Here is a 15,506-nt window from a genome sequence, read left to right as displayed (position 1 = left end):
AGTACGCAACATTAGGAAGGTGGTCATAATGTTATGCCTAATCAGTGTATGTTAATGTTGGATATTAGCTCCTAGCCAATAGGAACGCTCGATTTCAGCCAGGTGCACGCTACAACCAATCAGAGCGCGACCTTCTGAGCCGATTGCTTGTACGGTTTTCGGACGTTAGCTATTTGCAATTAATTGCTTTTAAGAAGCTAGCCAGCGGGTGTTTAATGCAGATAACATAACACGGCCGATTCGTCAGTGTTTTTAAAGGGGACAGCTAAGTGGACGGCGTGGGAGAAGAAGGAAAGAGAAACCAGAAGAAAGCAGCACCGTTTTATAACGTCTTTACGGTGTGTTAGCGTTAACAATGCTGACGTCAAGCTAGCTGCCCTACCCAATGACAGCTGGTATGCTCCAGTCCTTTTGTCCACACGCCAACAACTTAAATGTAGTTCACTCATGTTGAACTTAACTTGAGGGAATGTTCCTTAACATTTGCCTCGTTTATATTTTAGGAGCAGTGGGCCACTACAACACGATGCCAGGGTATTAATTTCACTTCTAAGGCCAGCATTTCACTTCCAGGTCTGAGGCTAAAGTAAGTACATAGATATCTGACAGTGCACCAGAGTTATTATTGTGAGATTATTCTACCTTTACATAAGTTTGGTTGGGCTAATATTAGAGGACGTACAGTCTCTCATTCGTTACAGTGAAGTCACAGTTTCTGTTCACCACGAGTTCACAATCACGCTCTTAGACTTGTTTAATCCTACTTGTATGATGTGTTTGTGTTACAGTATCAGAAATGAATCTGAATGTTCTCTGTTTTGCAAGTGTCTGAATGGGGTTCATTTAAAAAAGAATAACCAGGCCACACTATGCAGCTACTTATGAAACGTGAATATCAATATCAAACATGCTTGGTATTTGCAATGAGTAGCTTCTCATTTCTTAAACAACCATGTCGAAAGACACACGTTGTGGTTGTGGAAAAGGTGTTAGCAGGTTTGAGAACCATGCATCAAGTAGAGAAAACATCAAAGGAGAGCAGAAACTACAAATGTTGTGTTATGAACTGTCCAGCGCATTATTAAAAACTGGAAGGATGGGCGGGAACCATCCTCTTTGAGGAAAAAAAATGTTCAGAAAAAAATCCTAATTGATCGTGATCGTCAGTCACTTAAACGTTTGATGAAATCACATCAAAGAAAAAGAACAGCTATGATTAATAGTGAAAGTAAGAACATTTCCACACGTACAATGCGAAGGGAACTCAGGAGATTGGGACGGAACAGCTGTGTAGCCTTAAGAAAAGCACTAATCAATGAGGCTAACCAGGAAAAAAAGGCTTCAGTTTGCTAGGGAGCATAAAGATTGGACTCTGGAGCAATGGAAGAAGGTCATGTGGTCTGATGTGTCCAGATTTACCAATTTCCAGAGTGATGGGGCATTAGAGTAAGAAGATGCACCATTATGCAAGTCTACAAGCCTGTGGGGGCAGTGATATGACCTGAGGTTGCTGCAGTTGGTCAGGTCGAGGTTCAGCAACATTATGCCCAAAGAATGACGCCAGCTAACCGTCTGATTATGCTAAATGACCAGGTTAGTCCATCAGTGGATTTTTTTCTTCCTTCTCTGATGACACGGACATGTTCCAAGATGACAATATCAGGATTCATTGGGCTCAAATTTTGAAAGAGTGGTTCAGGAAGCATGGATTGACCTCCACAGAGTTCAGACCTTAACCCCATTGAGAATCTTTTGGATGTGCTGGAGAAGGCTTTGTGCAGTGGTCAGACTCTCCCATCATCAATACAAGATCTTGGTGAAAAATTAATGCAGCGCTGGATGGAAATAAATCTTGTGACAATGCAGAAGCTTGTCGAAACAATGCCACAGTGAATGTGGGCTGTAATCAAAGCTGAAGACGGACCAACGAATTATGAGTGTTCAACTTGTAGCAGTGGCTTTTATGTGTTTTGTTTCACAGATGTTCTGCGAGTCAACATCACACCCCCGCTGTAGTGTTGTGTGTATGTGTTTTTTTTTCCATTTACCAAATAAGACCAACAACAACAGGATTAATTATGGTGAATTTTGGTTCATTTTTAAATAATTATCTTAATTCAGTGCAGCTGTATGGCAACACAAGCGAGGCAACGACTCCAATGTTTAAATACACAAAATTATGTTAAAAGACAAAGCATATTTTACAGTGTGTTTTGTGTATTGAATGTCTAAATGAACAGTAGCATCTGACAGACATTGTTCAGCATTGAATAAGTTGTATTTTAACATTACAAACCGTGGACACATGGTGATAGAGAGGCTCATGGTGCTTTCACATACTCCTTGTATGCTCTCATCTCTCAAGTCAGGTGGCTGTTTTCCAAACCTGGGTGATTTGATGTGTTTCAACATGTTTGATTCTCATGTTTCAGTTAGAATACATTTTCTGATTACTGTATTCTGACATCACATGAATGTAGAAGTAGGGACTGCAACATGACAGTGCCAGTGTTGCAGCAGTTGTGTGTCGTCTCAGGTTTCACAGTCATGTGTTTGCACTGATCCATCCACTCCATTGTGTGTGGCGACGGCTATATGGGTGCGAGTATTAGTATGTGACAAATATTATGTTTATTCCTCCCAATGTGCTGTTCCCATGAAGTACCTAGAGAAGAATGTATAGATGTTGTTGTTGTTGTTGTTTTTTAAAGTTATTATTTTGGGGCTATTTTGCTTTTATTTTGGTAGGGAAGACATTTAGAGAAGATGTGGAGGAAAAACTACTAAAGAAACTACTGTTACTACGTGACATAATTATTTTGTATTTTAAACGTTTAAAAATATCATGTTACATGTAGTATTTGTAGTCTATACAGTTCTACAGTGTAACGCTTAATGCAGAAATGAAGATGCTCCTCACAGCTCGACAAAATGTGGAGAGATATCTGACAATTAAAGTAATACATTTTAGCCAATTAAATCCAAAGGGTCTGACTAGTACATTGTGGCACCGACTCCTACGACCTGCGACCCTGAAGAAAAGGCATATGACACAATGCAAACAAATCCCAAAGGACGTGTTGTCAGTCCAGTTTTTTTGTGCATTGCTGTTCTATAGAGGAGAGGAGAAAAGGTTTGAATAAACCCACGTGCACACGGAGGTGCAGCCAAAATCTCGTCTAAATACAAACCAATGGACACATGTCTATATCAGATATAGCTGTGCTATTAACTTGTCACAAGGCGCATAACATAAGTGTCATGTACTCACCTTAAACTCAATTAATATATGTACAAAATCTTTTAATGTCTTCCAGCCCACACGGAAACAACAGTACACATTAAGACACTGCCGCAATTCAGCATTATAGTCATGTACATTTATTACATTTACTCTGGATGGCTCAAACAGCCATGCATGACTTAATCCATCTCTGTTTCGTGCCGATAGAGTTGCGTGGGAGATGGGGGGGAAAAAAAACTAAAACTTGTGCAAAAATTTGTGCTGAATTGAAACAACAGACAAATTAAAGAGCTGCTTCGTTGATTTCCATTTTCTAAATGACAGAATTACAGCCTCTCATGGTTCTTTATCATCGTTTTGACTCCTTTGTGTCTCTTTCATAATGTGTCTATTTCGTTGCCACGTCTGGAACAAGATGTACAATAATCTACTTTCATTTTTTCGACAATCTATGTCTGACCCGTTGTTATTGCAAAGATACAATAGCTGAAATGAGCCTTGAAAAGAATTAGTTCAAGACAGCGCAATTACAGTAATGTGAAAGATGTAACACGCTGTATAAATTAGACAAAACTGCAGTGAAGGAGAAAATGTCAGAAGTTTTGTTTATGGGATTTTTAGCAGTGAGAAATATAATGATAATCATTAACCATATCAACAGAAGAGTTCTCAATATTGTTCAAATGACAGCACTCAGAGTTTATTTCCTATGTTCCTCAGTATAAGAAACATACACTTGTGCTATAGCTGAATTAATTTAAATGTTTTATAATTATGTCTTCTCTCTAAACTGAAAGCATTTGGCTTTAGGCGACCCATTCTCTAACCCCGCACCCCCCCCTCTGGAAGAGGTCAGGCCAGTAGAATCAGTGCTGACGTTTGAATCTCTTCTCACGACCTGCAGTATTTGTACAGATGAGCTTTTACGTAATTATGTCTCTCTTTACACCAGTGTTTCTTACTGTTATCTTCTTCTGTTGTGTTTTAACACAGCGATATAGTGCCTTTTACATTTTGTTAGTGTGGAAAACGTCATTCTGCAGTGACTGAGAAGACGACACACCTGCAATTTACATTTTGAGCAGGCATCAAACAACTACCACATATTATGATTATATGGCATGTCGTATATCAGAATACAAACCCCAGACTTGTTTTTTTGACTTGAAAAATACTAAACAACGCAAAAACATTGCGTGCTGCTTAATTAAAAATGTGAAATAAATCAGTAACAAACAATATTGTTTGACTTATTGTGTAACGTAAAAATGAGATAATAGAGATGAATTTGTGAAGCTCTTGTTAATGAACAGCAGTGACAATAATATAGTATTTAACTTTAAATATTAAATCTGTCATACATACTGCATATATATGCGTGTGTATATATATATGTGTAGATATAGTTGACAAAGTAAATATTAAGTTGGGTTTCTAGCTGTCTGATAGTATTGTAATGCCAAACATGTACAGTATCGCACTTAAAATAAAAAGAACACACTACTCCTTGTTGCAGGCTTAAAAGGAAACAACCCAAACATCTGAGGAGAGAAAGTTGACAGTTTAAAGCAGTATTTGGCAATACTTTTATAGTTTCTCTATTCACCAGACGACATTCATGAAAGTAATTATCTCAATAAAGGATAGTAACAACAACCATCCAGCGCAACTTCTTTGTGGACATTAGCCTGTTGGCTCTGCTGTGCGGTGACTGTGCACCAGATAGTCCTTTACAGGGATATTCCCCATTGCCAACCATAATTAATTGCTTTACAGTCTTTGAGGCCATAATGCTCATCAGTTATTAATTAGAAATTCATTTCACTGAATAAATAATGCTCATGATTGATGATGAAACTTGTAATTAGGTTCTCGGAGTAATGCACAGGGGAGAGAGCCTTTACACTTGAATCCAGGCTATTAAATACTGCTCATTTAAGGGACCGCAATACCTCTTGTCATAAACCTGGGATGCTACAGCAGCATCTGGATTCAGGGACCGGGAACATAAGTTGTAATTCACATAGGTTATGTTCGCTACCTGCTTCGACAACAACTCATGATCCTTTCACACTGAGCCCCTTTGTTTTAGAAAACTCCACCATTAATTGCCAAAATGTCAGGTCGGAGCAGCGGTAACCTGTTCAAGACAAAAGCCTACGGTTTTTTCACCAAAGGCATACCAGATTAGTTCATTACTAATCTGTGTCTTTTCAAACATATTGTGTGTTTGTTACGTTACAGAAATCTCGTGGGTCCTCCCGGGCATCATATAGTCTACAGTCTTTTTAAATGACGAGAGAGAACTGTGAAAACTCGAGCCATCTATGGCTCACTATTGATTTTACACAGAAGACCCAACCGTTGTTGATAGCCTTTTTGATATATTTTCTTGCAACCACCGGTCCCTTTGGAGTTTTGTGGAAAAGAAGCCAGTCAATATACACCTATTAGGATTTCTTGATCTGAGCCCATAAACCTATGTTGTATGGCGTTTCTCAAGCTCGTTGCATTGTAATAGCAGATGCACCAAAACCGTCCACGGTTTAAGGATCGTTCTAGTTTTAGGCCAATTAACACGATGGACCAGGAATAGAGGGAAAGGTGCACCATAATGCCCCTCAGAATAAAGAGCAAGGATAGAGGAGTCTCATCAAGCAAAAAAATACTGTTACCGGCGCTATTCACCTGTCATCACTGGTGGGAGTGAGCAATGGTAACGCGCCACTCCTCCCCCCCTTTTGCTAACCAGTATCTGCTCTATTAGCAATTTATAATGGAGATCAAGAAGTAGTCAGTGGAGAATGAAGACAACTGTCTGCACCCATTCCTAATTGGCTTTGCCTTTGCCTTCTGATAAATGACTCGCAAATACTATAGAGTCCCGTGGATTTTATTGCCCTAATAGGACTCAGTAACTGGATTTACTATCAGATAGTGGGTCAAAAAGGACATAGAGAGCAAAAATGTTAATTAATATCAATAATGGCCAATTATTAGTTTGACAGAGGGATCCAAGCTAGCTGTGTGCTCTAATGACTCTGAGCTAACTTGAAGGGAAACACTGGCGAATTAGCATAACTGTGTATGCGCACTCCATGGAGGTGCCCAGCAAACATCTGTTATGTTAGAAATTCAAATAGAATTCCTATTAGTAACCCTGGCTGTGGTTGCATAATCAGTCATTCTTCTCTGGCCATTTTGGAGGCGCTAACAATGCCCCTGTGACTGGTGGAACTCCTCCCCTTGGGGTTTCCAATCAAATTTGGCCCCATGTGGACCAGGTCCTAACAACAGACGAGGCAATGTGAGGACTTGTGAGGGGAGCTTTGTGCGTTGACAGGAGCTCAGTCTATCCAGCCATGACACATGACTGAAGAAAGGAAAACTGTTATTTATTTGAATATACCAGACACAAGTCTAGGAATTAATATCAAAATGTAGCTTTCTGACCTGCTGGGATACGTCGACTTATTTTCCTGTGCCCTTTGTGTGTCTTTACCTGCATGTAAATCACATATAGAGGAACCGAATTGTTAGCAAGTTGAATATATGCCATGAATTCTACTTTAATACTGAATAAATAGTGTGAAGCGAGACAGATTTCATTAATTCATATCGAGATCATCTGAAGGCAGCAGCCTCTTTGTGTTATTGAAAACACAACATGTTCTGCTCAGGAATTGATTTTCTATTTGGAGCAAATAATGTTAGTTCTCCCCACCTTAGGGGAATTACTGCATATTAATATATGGATGCTGGTGGGCATTTGTGGCTGAAGCACTCTCGTGGTAATCAATGGCTGCTGTTATCCAGAATATATGCACCCGGAGACAAAAAAAGATCCAAGAATCATCCTTAATATGCAGTGACATAAAATAAAAATGAAATCCACGTACCTTATGGACATTATTGAGTTCCCTTGTAAGTCCGCTTGTTTATTCTTAATTTTCCATACCAACACTGGTATGAAGGAAGGCGCTAACCTAACAAGGACTGGACATTTTTATGAGCCTTATTTTTCAGACTGCAATGTCAACAATACAGTACAATAGCATGCTTTAATTTGGAGACATCATTAATATCTCTAGAACATATTTTGAATCTGGGAAATGAAGGATGCAGACTATTTAATGCAACTGTAAGACGCTAGTTACTCAATTTACCTTCTCAAAAATCCAGTGACTAGCTTACTATTACTTTTAGTTTTCCCTTTTGTAATTCTTATTTTATCTCATTAGTATGCACCTATGTGTGTTTGAGATCCAGGGTGAGCTCACTGTGTATTATGCTGACCACAGTTTTCACCCAAAGTGTAAGACAAAAATAAATTTTTGGCCACTACAAGCTATAAATACTTTCTATATATCCAATAGATATTTCCACCCAACCTTAAATTACCGTCCTCTGTGACAGGAGTTGGAAGCTTGTATCGTCCTCAGTTTAATGTCACCGCATTAATTCTTAAGGTAATACTTTCCCCTCACTATCTGCGAAATAGTGTGAGACTGCTGTCACGACTTACAACTCAGTGTGACCTTCTCTGTTATAATCTGAGCATGTAATTCCCTCTAGTGTAATGTCATGTTAGATGAGGAGAGCTACCTGTGTCCTGATCCGAGCGGGGCGCACAGCGGGAGGTGTGGTGAGTCAAATGGACGACCAGAGGTTCCCCTTAAGGGCAAAAAATGATGTTGTCTGCATATTCTTTCCTCACTTCGGTTTTGAGATTATTCGCTGTATTTAAATCTAATTACTTCAATTCTAATTAATTATTCTGTTATTGATTGTCTGCGTGTTAGGAATTAAATACAAATTTGAATGTTAATATGTTCACTTATTCGTTTATTGCAGGCCAAAAGCGTTTTTTTCTTTTTTTTTTCTCATTTGAATTAATATCCGAGTGCTGAATTAATATGAGTTTGTTAATAAAAAACAACATATGTTTGGTGCACAGTGCTGCATCCAACAGATTTGGGCACAGTATACATGACTGGGTGACTCCGCGGTTGTATATGTGAAATAGCTTCAGCTTTACGCTCCTCTCCATTAAACGGCCTCCGGTGTATAAATTTAGTTGATGGTTTTCGTTTCTCTTTCTTAATTCACTGCAGTCGGATTCCTCTTTGATGCAGTTCTGTTGTCCCCTAAACAATTGAAGTGGAGACAATGGAGGCATAATGATAGATCCGTGTACCCACCATCTGTAAGAGCAGCTGCTCCCTTGCATCTGTACAATATGCTGGAGCGGGGAGCCTCAGTAATCTGCATAATAAGGAGAGGGCTTATCTCAGTCTAGTTAATAATCACAAGCAATCGATGCACTTCATTCCCTCACTCTTTCGCTGATGGAAAAAAAGCCTGTAAAGTTTTGGTATGTCTCCCGTATCCTCAAGATAGGCAGGGGTCACGGAGTAATGCCACGCTGTTGATTTTGCCTGCAGCTACAGATTTAGTCTGCACTCAATTTCATCTTTTCATGAATACCATAATTACAGCTGGACGTTCTGAGTTATCATACTGCTTCTCCTCCTCTCACTCCCTTAAAGCCTCCGTAGCAACGCTGCGCCTTGCGTCAGATTCGGGCGTGCGACTTGTAAGGCTGTGATAACAACATGGCTTGTGCGGTGTTGATAAGAGTCACACCTTAGAAGCAATACTCTCACACTAAAGGATTGCCCTTGTAAAATGCTAAAAATTCATGGGAAATTTAACCTCCTGTCTGAAATGGCTTCTAAGACACCACAACCTCTGGGCCATAACACAACCATAGCAAGTTGTTTTTCTACAAGGCGTCGTATCTGAGCTCAAGGAAACACCGGTCTCTTTGAATTCAGATGTCTTCCTGCCTTCAAACCAGAGTCTGGGTAGACTGAGTATCCTTCGGTTACACGATTTTTTCAACCGTGTGCTCGGCTCAGGAGAGGCAGAAACACGGCTGCGAATTAAAACAAAGAAATCATTGGAAGGAGCGCTTCACAAAGAGCTTATTTGACAATAAACAATACTTAAACTTTTCTAGCTGGAGTCAATGCTTGGCTTTAATACTTGTTGACACTCCAAAAGTGCACAATCTATCCATCGAACGGGCTTCCTGTGTGCGGTCCATATGTGACATTGAACATTTCTCCGTGCAATTTAATAAATGCTCCTTGGTTTTCAGAATCAGCATATTATTATTATTTCTTAAGCAAACCCCTATTTATTACAGCAGGTAATGGCTCCTAAGCAGACACTAAATTGATTGCATAGAAAGTATACAATAAAATTGATCAACAAACTCTCCCCTTGGTACCCTGTGGTTAAATATGCTCATTAAATTAAATCTGTTTAACACTCTGCAGTGTGAATGTAGTAAAGAACACACAAAAAAAATGATTCACGTTCTTAGTTTGAAACACTGAAGGAGCAATTTTCCTAATAATCACTTTTTTTTTAATTTGCCACTTACTGTGAATGAACGGTAAGAGTATATACTGTGCATTAAATATTACCACCTTCCTCCCATGGTTCCAGATCTTCCTAATTAAGCATGCATGATGCTTCCCTCCCAGCTGCTCGGCTGCTGAAATGCACTAGGCAGGTGTACCGAGCCCCCCTGTGAGGCCCCGAGGATGAGGCTGGTATACGTAGAAGTGCAGGTGTGACATGTTAGGAGGAGTCCAGGTGCTTATTGAGTTATCAGAGGCAGCCACTGCACGTTTGATTTATCATCTGGGGTTTAGCAATGCCATATCCGAGCGGCAATATATCAGACAAGAAAATAAAATGCTCAGAAAATTACCCGCTGGAGCGCCGCAGTCCTGATAACTTACATCTAGCACGTTGTCGGATGTCGCGTAGCACCTACTGACACTTCGTGTGAAAAATTGACAGTGCTTATTGAACCCGTGTATTGACTGCGCGCACTAAATCATGAATTCAGAGCCTTTCGCCAGACCAACGCCTCACCTTGAATTCACCCTTTAAGTGTTAAGATTTGTCACTGATTTTCTGGTTTATGGTTTGTGTGGCATCGCATGGCTACAGCCACGGCTACACTTGGACACAGGTGTCATTAAAACTATGTTAAGACCAATTAGAACGTGTTTGAACCTCTCGTAAACCGCATCCATTACAACCAGCCTCCAAATACAGTGTTTGCTCTTTGACTTTAATGCTATTCTTACCTCTGCATTCTTGAGAGCCTTAAACTCAGAACAAGCCAGCCAATCTGTATGAGCACATAAAAAGTACCCAGATTTATGGGGAGGTTTTTATCCTAGACTCAGGCACCATCTGATAAACAAGCACTCTTTGCTTGAGGCTAAATAATACTCTTTGAGGTCCTGATTTACAATGCTGTGAAGGATCCATTTGCGGTTCAGCTCCGAGGCACACACCTCTGTGATTGGTCATCCGTAAGCTCAAAATTTGGGCTCAGATCTACAGCTCACGAGCTTGAGGATTTGTAAATGGACAAATGCATAAATGATGGTAGGTTTTTATTCAGAGTTAATAGATGAACAGAAATGAACTTTTCAGAAATGTAAAAGGCTCTTAGATTTAACAAAATCCTCCCCAATTCCCTTTGATTGAGGCTAAAACCATGGCAGCGTGCAGCCAATCTAATATTCCTGGCTTTTTAAAAAGCAACTCATCGGGGTATTGGTCCACTACATGGGCTCCTAAGAGATCTGATTAAAGGGAAATCCCTCAATGTGTTACCCTCACCTTCTCAGTAATAAATCAGTTGCACATTGCAAATGCCTAAATTCATCTTGCCTTACTTTGCTTGACATGGGAACGAGAGTTTTCAGTGGATGCTCAGAAATACTAATGGTATTGTTGCAGCTTTTCAACTATCCCGTACATACAGTTATTGCTTCTGTAGCTCGGATTGCAGGTTTTGCCTCAGCGTGCATTTTATGGTCAACCTTTGTAACGCTTGTTCAGCGCACATTATCTGGCGCCCTTGTTCTGAAATGAGTCTTTTTTTTTAAAACTGAATCTGTTGAATCAAACGGTTCATACTGATAGTACGGGAAAAAAATCCACGTGTTTATTAAAGGTGCATCAGGATATGTGCATATCCAACCAATACTAAAAAGGAGCGTACAGTGTGAGGCATACACTGAGACACAAATGACGAATCTTTGCTTTCTTAGTGTGTACAGTACCGTGAAATAAATTAAAGTAGTGAATTGGTTTAAGAAGAAGAAGCAACTTCTTTATTTCTGACATGCAGGATCATGTGGATACAGGTTTTTAGTGCATGACAAATGACAGTGTAAAAGATATTAACAGCTAGTAAAATAACAGCTAATAATTTACTGTATGAGGATTTATTGTAAAGAGAAACGATAATCAATAACCAGAATTAAAATTTTAAATTGTAAATGTTTTAATTTGGTGAAATTAAAAATTGGATTGCCTTGTTAGCCTTGTTATGAATAGTATAATAACCTTACACTTGTCCATATTTGTCACAAACCCAACACCTTTTCTACTAAACTGTCTCAGTGATCTGCAGTTATTAAATGAAGTTAAAAACCTTAGCAATTTAGTCTGTTTAGTGGTTTATAGAAATGAAACGCTGTCATTATAGTTCAAATAGATCCATTTTAAGCTGTGTCTTTTATGTGATGTTTATGGGGTTGTGAGAAGGTCACGACATTGTTGGGTCATGTTTTGACACATTAATTGGACTTGGAGTTTTTCATCACAGCTGTTGGGAAATTAAGAGGAGATTGAAAGCCCCTGATGCCTTGTAATTACCGTTTCATGTTGTGTAGCCTCACTTACCAGCAGCAGCAGAAGCAGCAGCAGTGTACTCTGATAAATGGCCACTAAAAGCAACAATGGCGCGGCTACTATACAAAAGAGTTGATCTGAAACTGGTCCTTTTTTTCATTAGAGGCTTAGGTCAGGAGGAAACGGCTCGGTTTGCGTCGGATACAAATGAATACAAATGTATCTTTTTACGCTCCGTCCAATCAAGTGGTGGTAACGTCAGAAGAATTACATGGTTAAATCTGGTGTGACCAAAATGGAGTATTAGCACAATTAACTACACGGTGGTGGCGGCGCGGCGGCGTGCTTAGAAAAGGAAATGTTCCGCCCAGTGTGTTCGAGGCCACGTTCCAGAGAGGGGGAGTCGCATTCAAAAACAAACCCCTGTCCCTGATATCAGCTGGTTAATCCTCTCCTTTTAGTGGCTTTATTGGTTCATTCAAGAGGGTCTGTTGACATTCCCCCTGCCCTGTTAAAAGGCGACTGCATCTCAAGTGAAATCTGGAGTGTTCTTTACACAGGCGGGGAGCCCCATGTGGCTCCTGCCTCCCAGTGGGCCTGTGATTTTCCTGCTTTAAGTGTCTACTGTCAACACTAATTTGTCCCACTCCTCCTCCGCCCCCTCCAGAGAGGGACGCTCTCCTAAAGTTTTAATAAAAGATCAGCTATAACTCCCTGTTTTCTGGGCTTGAGACAAGAGCTTTAGAAGCCACAGAGGCAATAAGTTGCCAGGTAATGATTACAAGGCTTGAACAGAAGCAGTTACCAATACCACATACTGTTTTACACAGCACACGGCAAGAGTGTGCAACAGCTAAGGGCTGTCTCGTTTAGTCTCCGCTTTATATTATCGGACATGAAATCAAAAATGGCCTCTTTTGTTTTGGGGGCTACGCTGGAATTTAAATGGCGTTACGAAGGATGCTAATGCGCTTTATAATCCTAACCATTGAATGATAATCTGCCTAAACCTCCTATCTCATTCTGATGCCAGTAGAATAGAGGAATCATTTTATTTATAAAGATCTCACAAACTAATTCTCAAGGCGTTATTTGTATAAGAACTTTGTTTAAAAGTTACACTTTAATTCTCCACCTCATTTACTCCGTGTGACTTGCATGCGTTTCCCTCCACCGTTTACGGCCTAATACAAACTGAAAATACGTTGTAGCCCCGGTAAATCCCTTTGTGTGTTTCCATTTAACCATTTTTCCTCAGGATTAATAAGAGCAACATGATTGCAAATAATAGTTTCTGACATGTTTTGCTTGAATACCATTTCAGAGCCTGATGAAGTAAATTGCTCCATTTCATTTATCTGCCTTTGATGTCTAAAGGAAAATCAATGAAAAAAGTAATTTCTCTCCTGCCATTTAACCAAATTCCCATCTACCTGAATGATAGGGCCCAGGGAAAGCAGTCAGGAGACTTTCGTTTCAATTATCCCTGACTTGTTTACATAGTATTTTGTTCACTGGACTAGATGTGAACATACAAATCTCATATGGGCTCCGCTGTTATTGAGGAAGCTTAATGCAATTTCAGTTCTAAGGTAGGCAAGAACCATGTAGGAAATTGTTCAATATCGCAGTCGAAGGCCAATTTTCACTGCATTGTTTTGTCGCACAGTGCATTGTAGTGTTATGGTAATGTAATATGCATAATTCATACACCTAGGGCCCCCCTCCTCATTTTTGATTCTGCTGTCCTGACTGTTCATCTGAAGCTGAATTAATGCTACATTGTCCATTAGGTGGCCATAACACAGGGCAATACTGTCACACACTGTGGTTGAACCGAAATTCTCTCGAGACAAATAGTATTCGTCATTTTTCCATTTTTGTATACAGGCTCCACAAGAATTGCTTTGCAAAACGCCACATTTCTCATCTTGGTCGAGGACGGGTACGTCTCAGACCCCGGCCGAGGTAATAATGCCGCGCAGTAATTGAAAATGCAGTTTTCACGCACAACTATTTTTACGTGCCATCCAGAGAGAGAATTCTTTCTTTACGTCGCGCTAACTGTGTTTTAGCTTGTACTATTCTCAGGTGAATCAGTGGCTGTGAGAGCACAAAGGGGGAGAGTGTTAGATGTGGCTTGTTATCCTCTCCAGGGTTCACTTAGAGAGCCCCAGACTACTGCAGTTGCGACCTTCATAAGGCACCGTCTCCCTGCTGGGAGCGCGCACACACACACACATGCGCCGAGCACATCCACTCCACAGCCGGCGCTCATTGGGTCATGATGGGGCTAAGCAGCCCCATTAAAGCATGCTCATCTAGGCTGGGAGCACGTGCACAAAGCGTAGAGATGGACTCTAGCCAAGAGGTCTTGGTCCTGTGGTTTTTAAATCTACAGCGCAAGTGTGCCCCGCTTAAAGTTGCAAGAGGAAGTGTTACTGGCACCAAATTAATGTCCCTTTTTTTTTGCACGCTATGTCTGTGTCACCTTTTCCTCAGGATACCACTCTTGTGATGATTCAGGCTGAGCTCAGAGTATTATAAATCCATTTTTTGGACATGCTGTGGTCAGTTTAATGATCATTATGTGGCTCAGATGGAAAAACAAGGGAATAAGGTGAATCAATGATTGATTTTACAACGTGACTTGATTCATGGCTGGTGCTGTGATAAATGGCCGTCTTATCGAGCTTGAGGGTAACTGTTGTGAAATAAATTTGTATTTTGTGAGTGGGAACTCATAAGATGCTAGTTTTGGCTTTGCTTTTCGGTGTTTCATCACTTGCTATGTCCTAATAGCTCGTTATGCAGCAGTGTACAGTAGCTACAGCAATAGCTACGATTTTCATTATGGAACTCGTGCTGCATCTGTACCCTCTTAAATCTTTTGAGATCTTGATTTTTAATCCCCAAACACCGTGTCACACGGTATTTTTTTTTAACCATTTTATTTAATTAGTCAAATGAAATCCAGAATTGCCTTCCACTCTGTGGTATGTAGCTTCCGTGCCAGCTCTGTGCGAACATGGGCATGTACAATATCAAGCAGGGGGATCTGCCTTTGATTCGAGCTGATGGGAGGGCGAGCTTCACCTAAAGGTAGTGAAGCAAAGAAATAATGGTATACTACACTGCTTGTGAAGAGCAATAGGAGAACGAAGGGGGGGTTCACATTAAAAGTGTCTCTCTAGGTAGCTGACATGACGCGACTAGTCAGACGTAAATAATGACAGACGGAAACTATCATGAGGTCTGTGAAGCATCCGCATGCTGCCATCATTTTCTGTCTAACCTTGCATTGCCAGCAGCTCACCGGCTCTGGAAATCATTTAAAAGGCAGACTAACGACGCTGCCAGACCTTACACCAGTCACAAGGATTCGCACCAGTTTAAATCAGCTAAATAGATTTTTATTCCAGCTATAGGTGATTTTATTCCCCCCCAATTAGTGACTTTTGCATTGATTTGCCATCATTTGGATTCACATAGAATTTACAGCATTTCTTCTGAAATATAGTTTTTATTT

The 15,506-nt window shown here is 40.3% G+C and overlaps 1 long non-coding RNA gene across 1 annotated transcript in view; it reads left to right on the top strand.

Annotated features, from left to right (window-relative positions):
• Positions 1 to 201: 201 nt before the first annotated feature.
• Positions 202 to 15,506, top strand: part of LOC125017853 — a 38,101-nt gene continuing 22,796 nt past the window's right edge. Inside the window, exons 1-2 of the long non-coding RNA XR_007113894.1 lie at positions 202 to 395; positions 504 to 586. This is a non-coding gene — a long non-coding RNA (uncharacterized LOC125017853). The remainder of the gene's footprint in view (positions 396 to 503; positions 587 to 15,506) is intronic.

This window comes from Mugil cephalus, chromosome 12 (genome assembly GCF_022458985.1).
Source record: "Mugil cephalus isolate CIBA_MC_2020 chromosome 12, CIBA_Mcephalus_1.1, whole genome shotgun sequence".
Lineage (NCBI taxonomy): Eukaryota > Metazoa > Chordata > Actinopteri > Mugiliformes > Mugilidae > Mugil > Mugil cephalus.
Note: the sequence above shows the minus strand (reverse complement) of the source record. Positions and strands in the feature narration are given on the sequence as shown.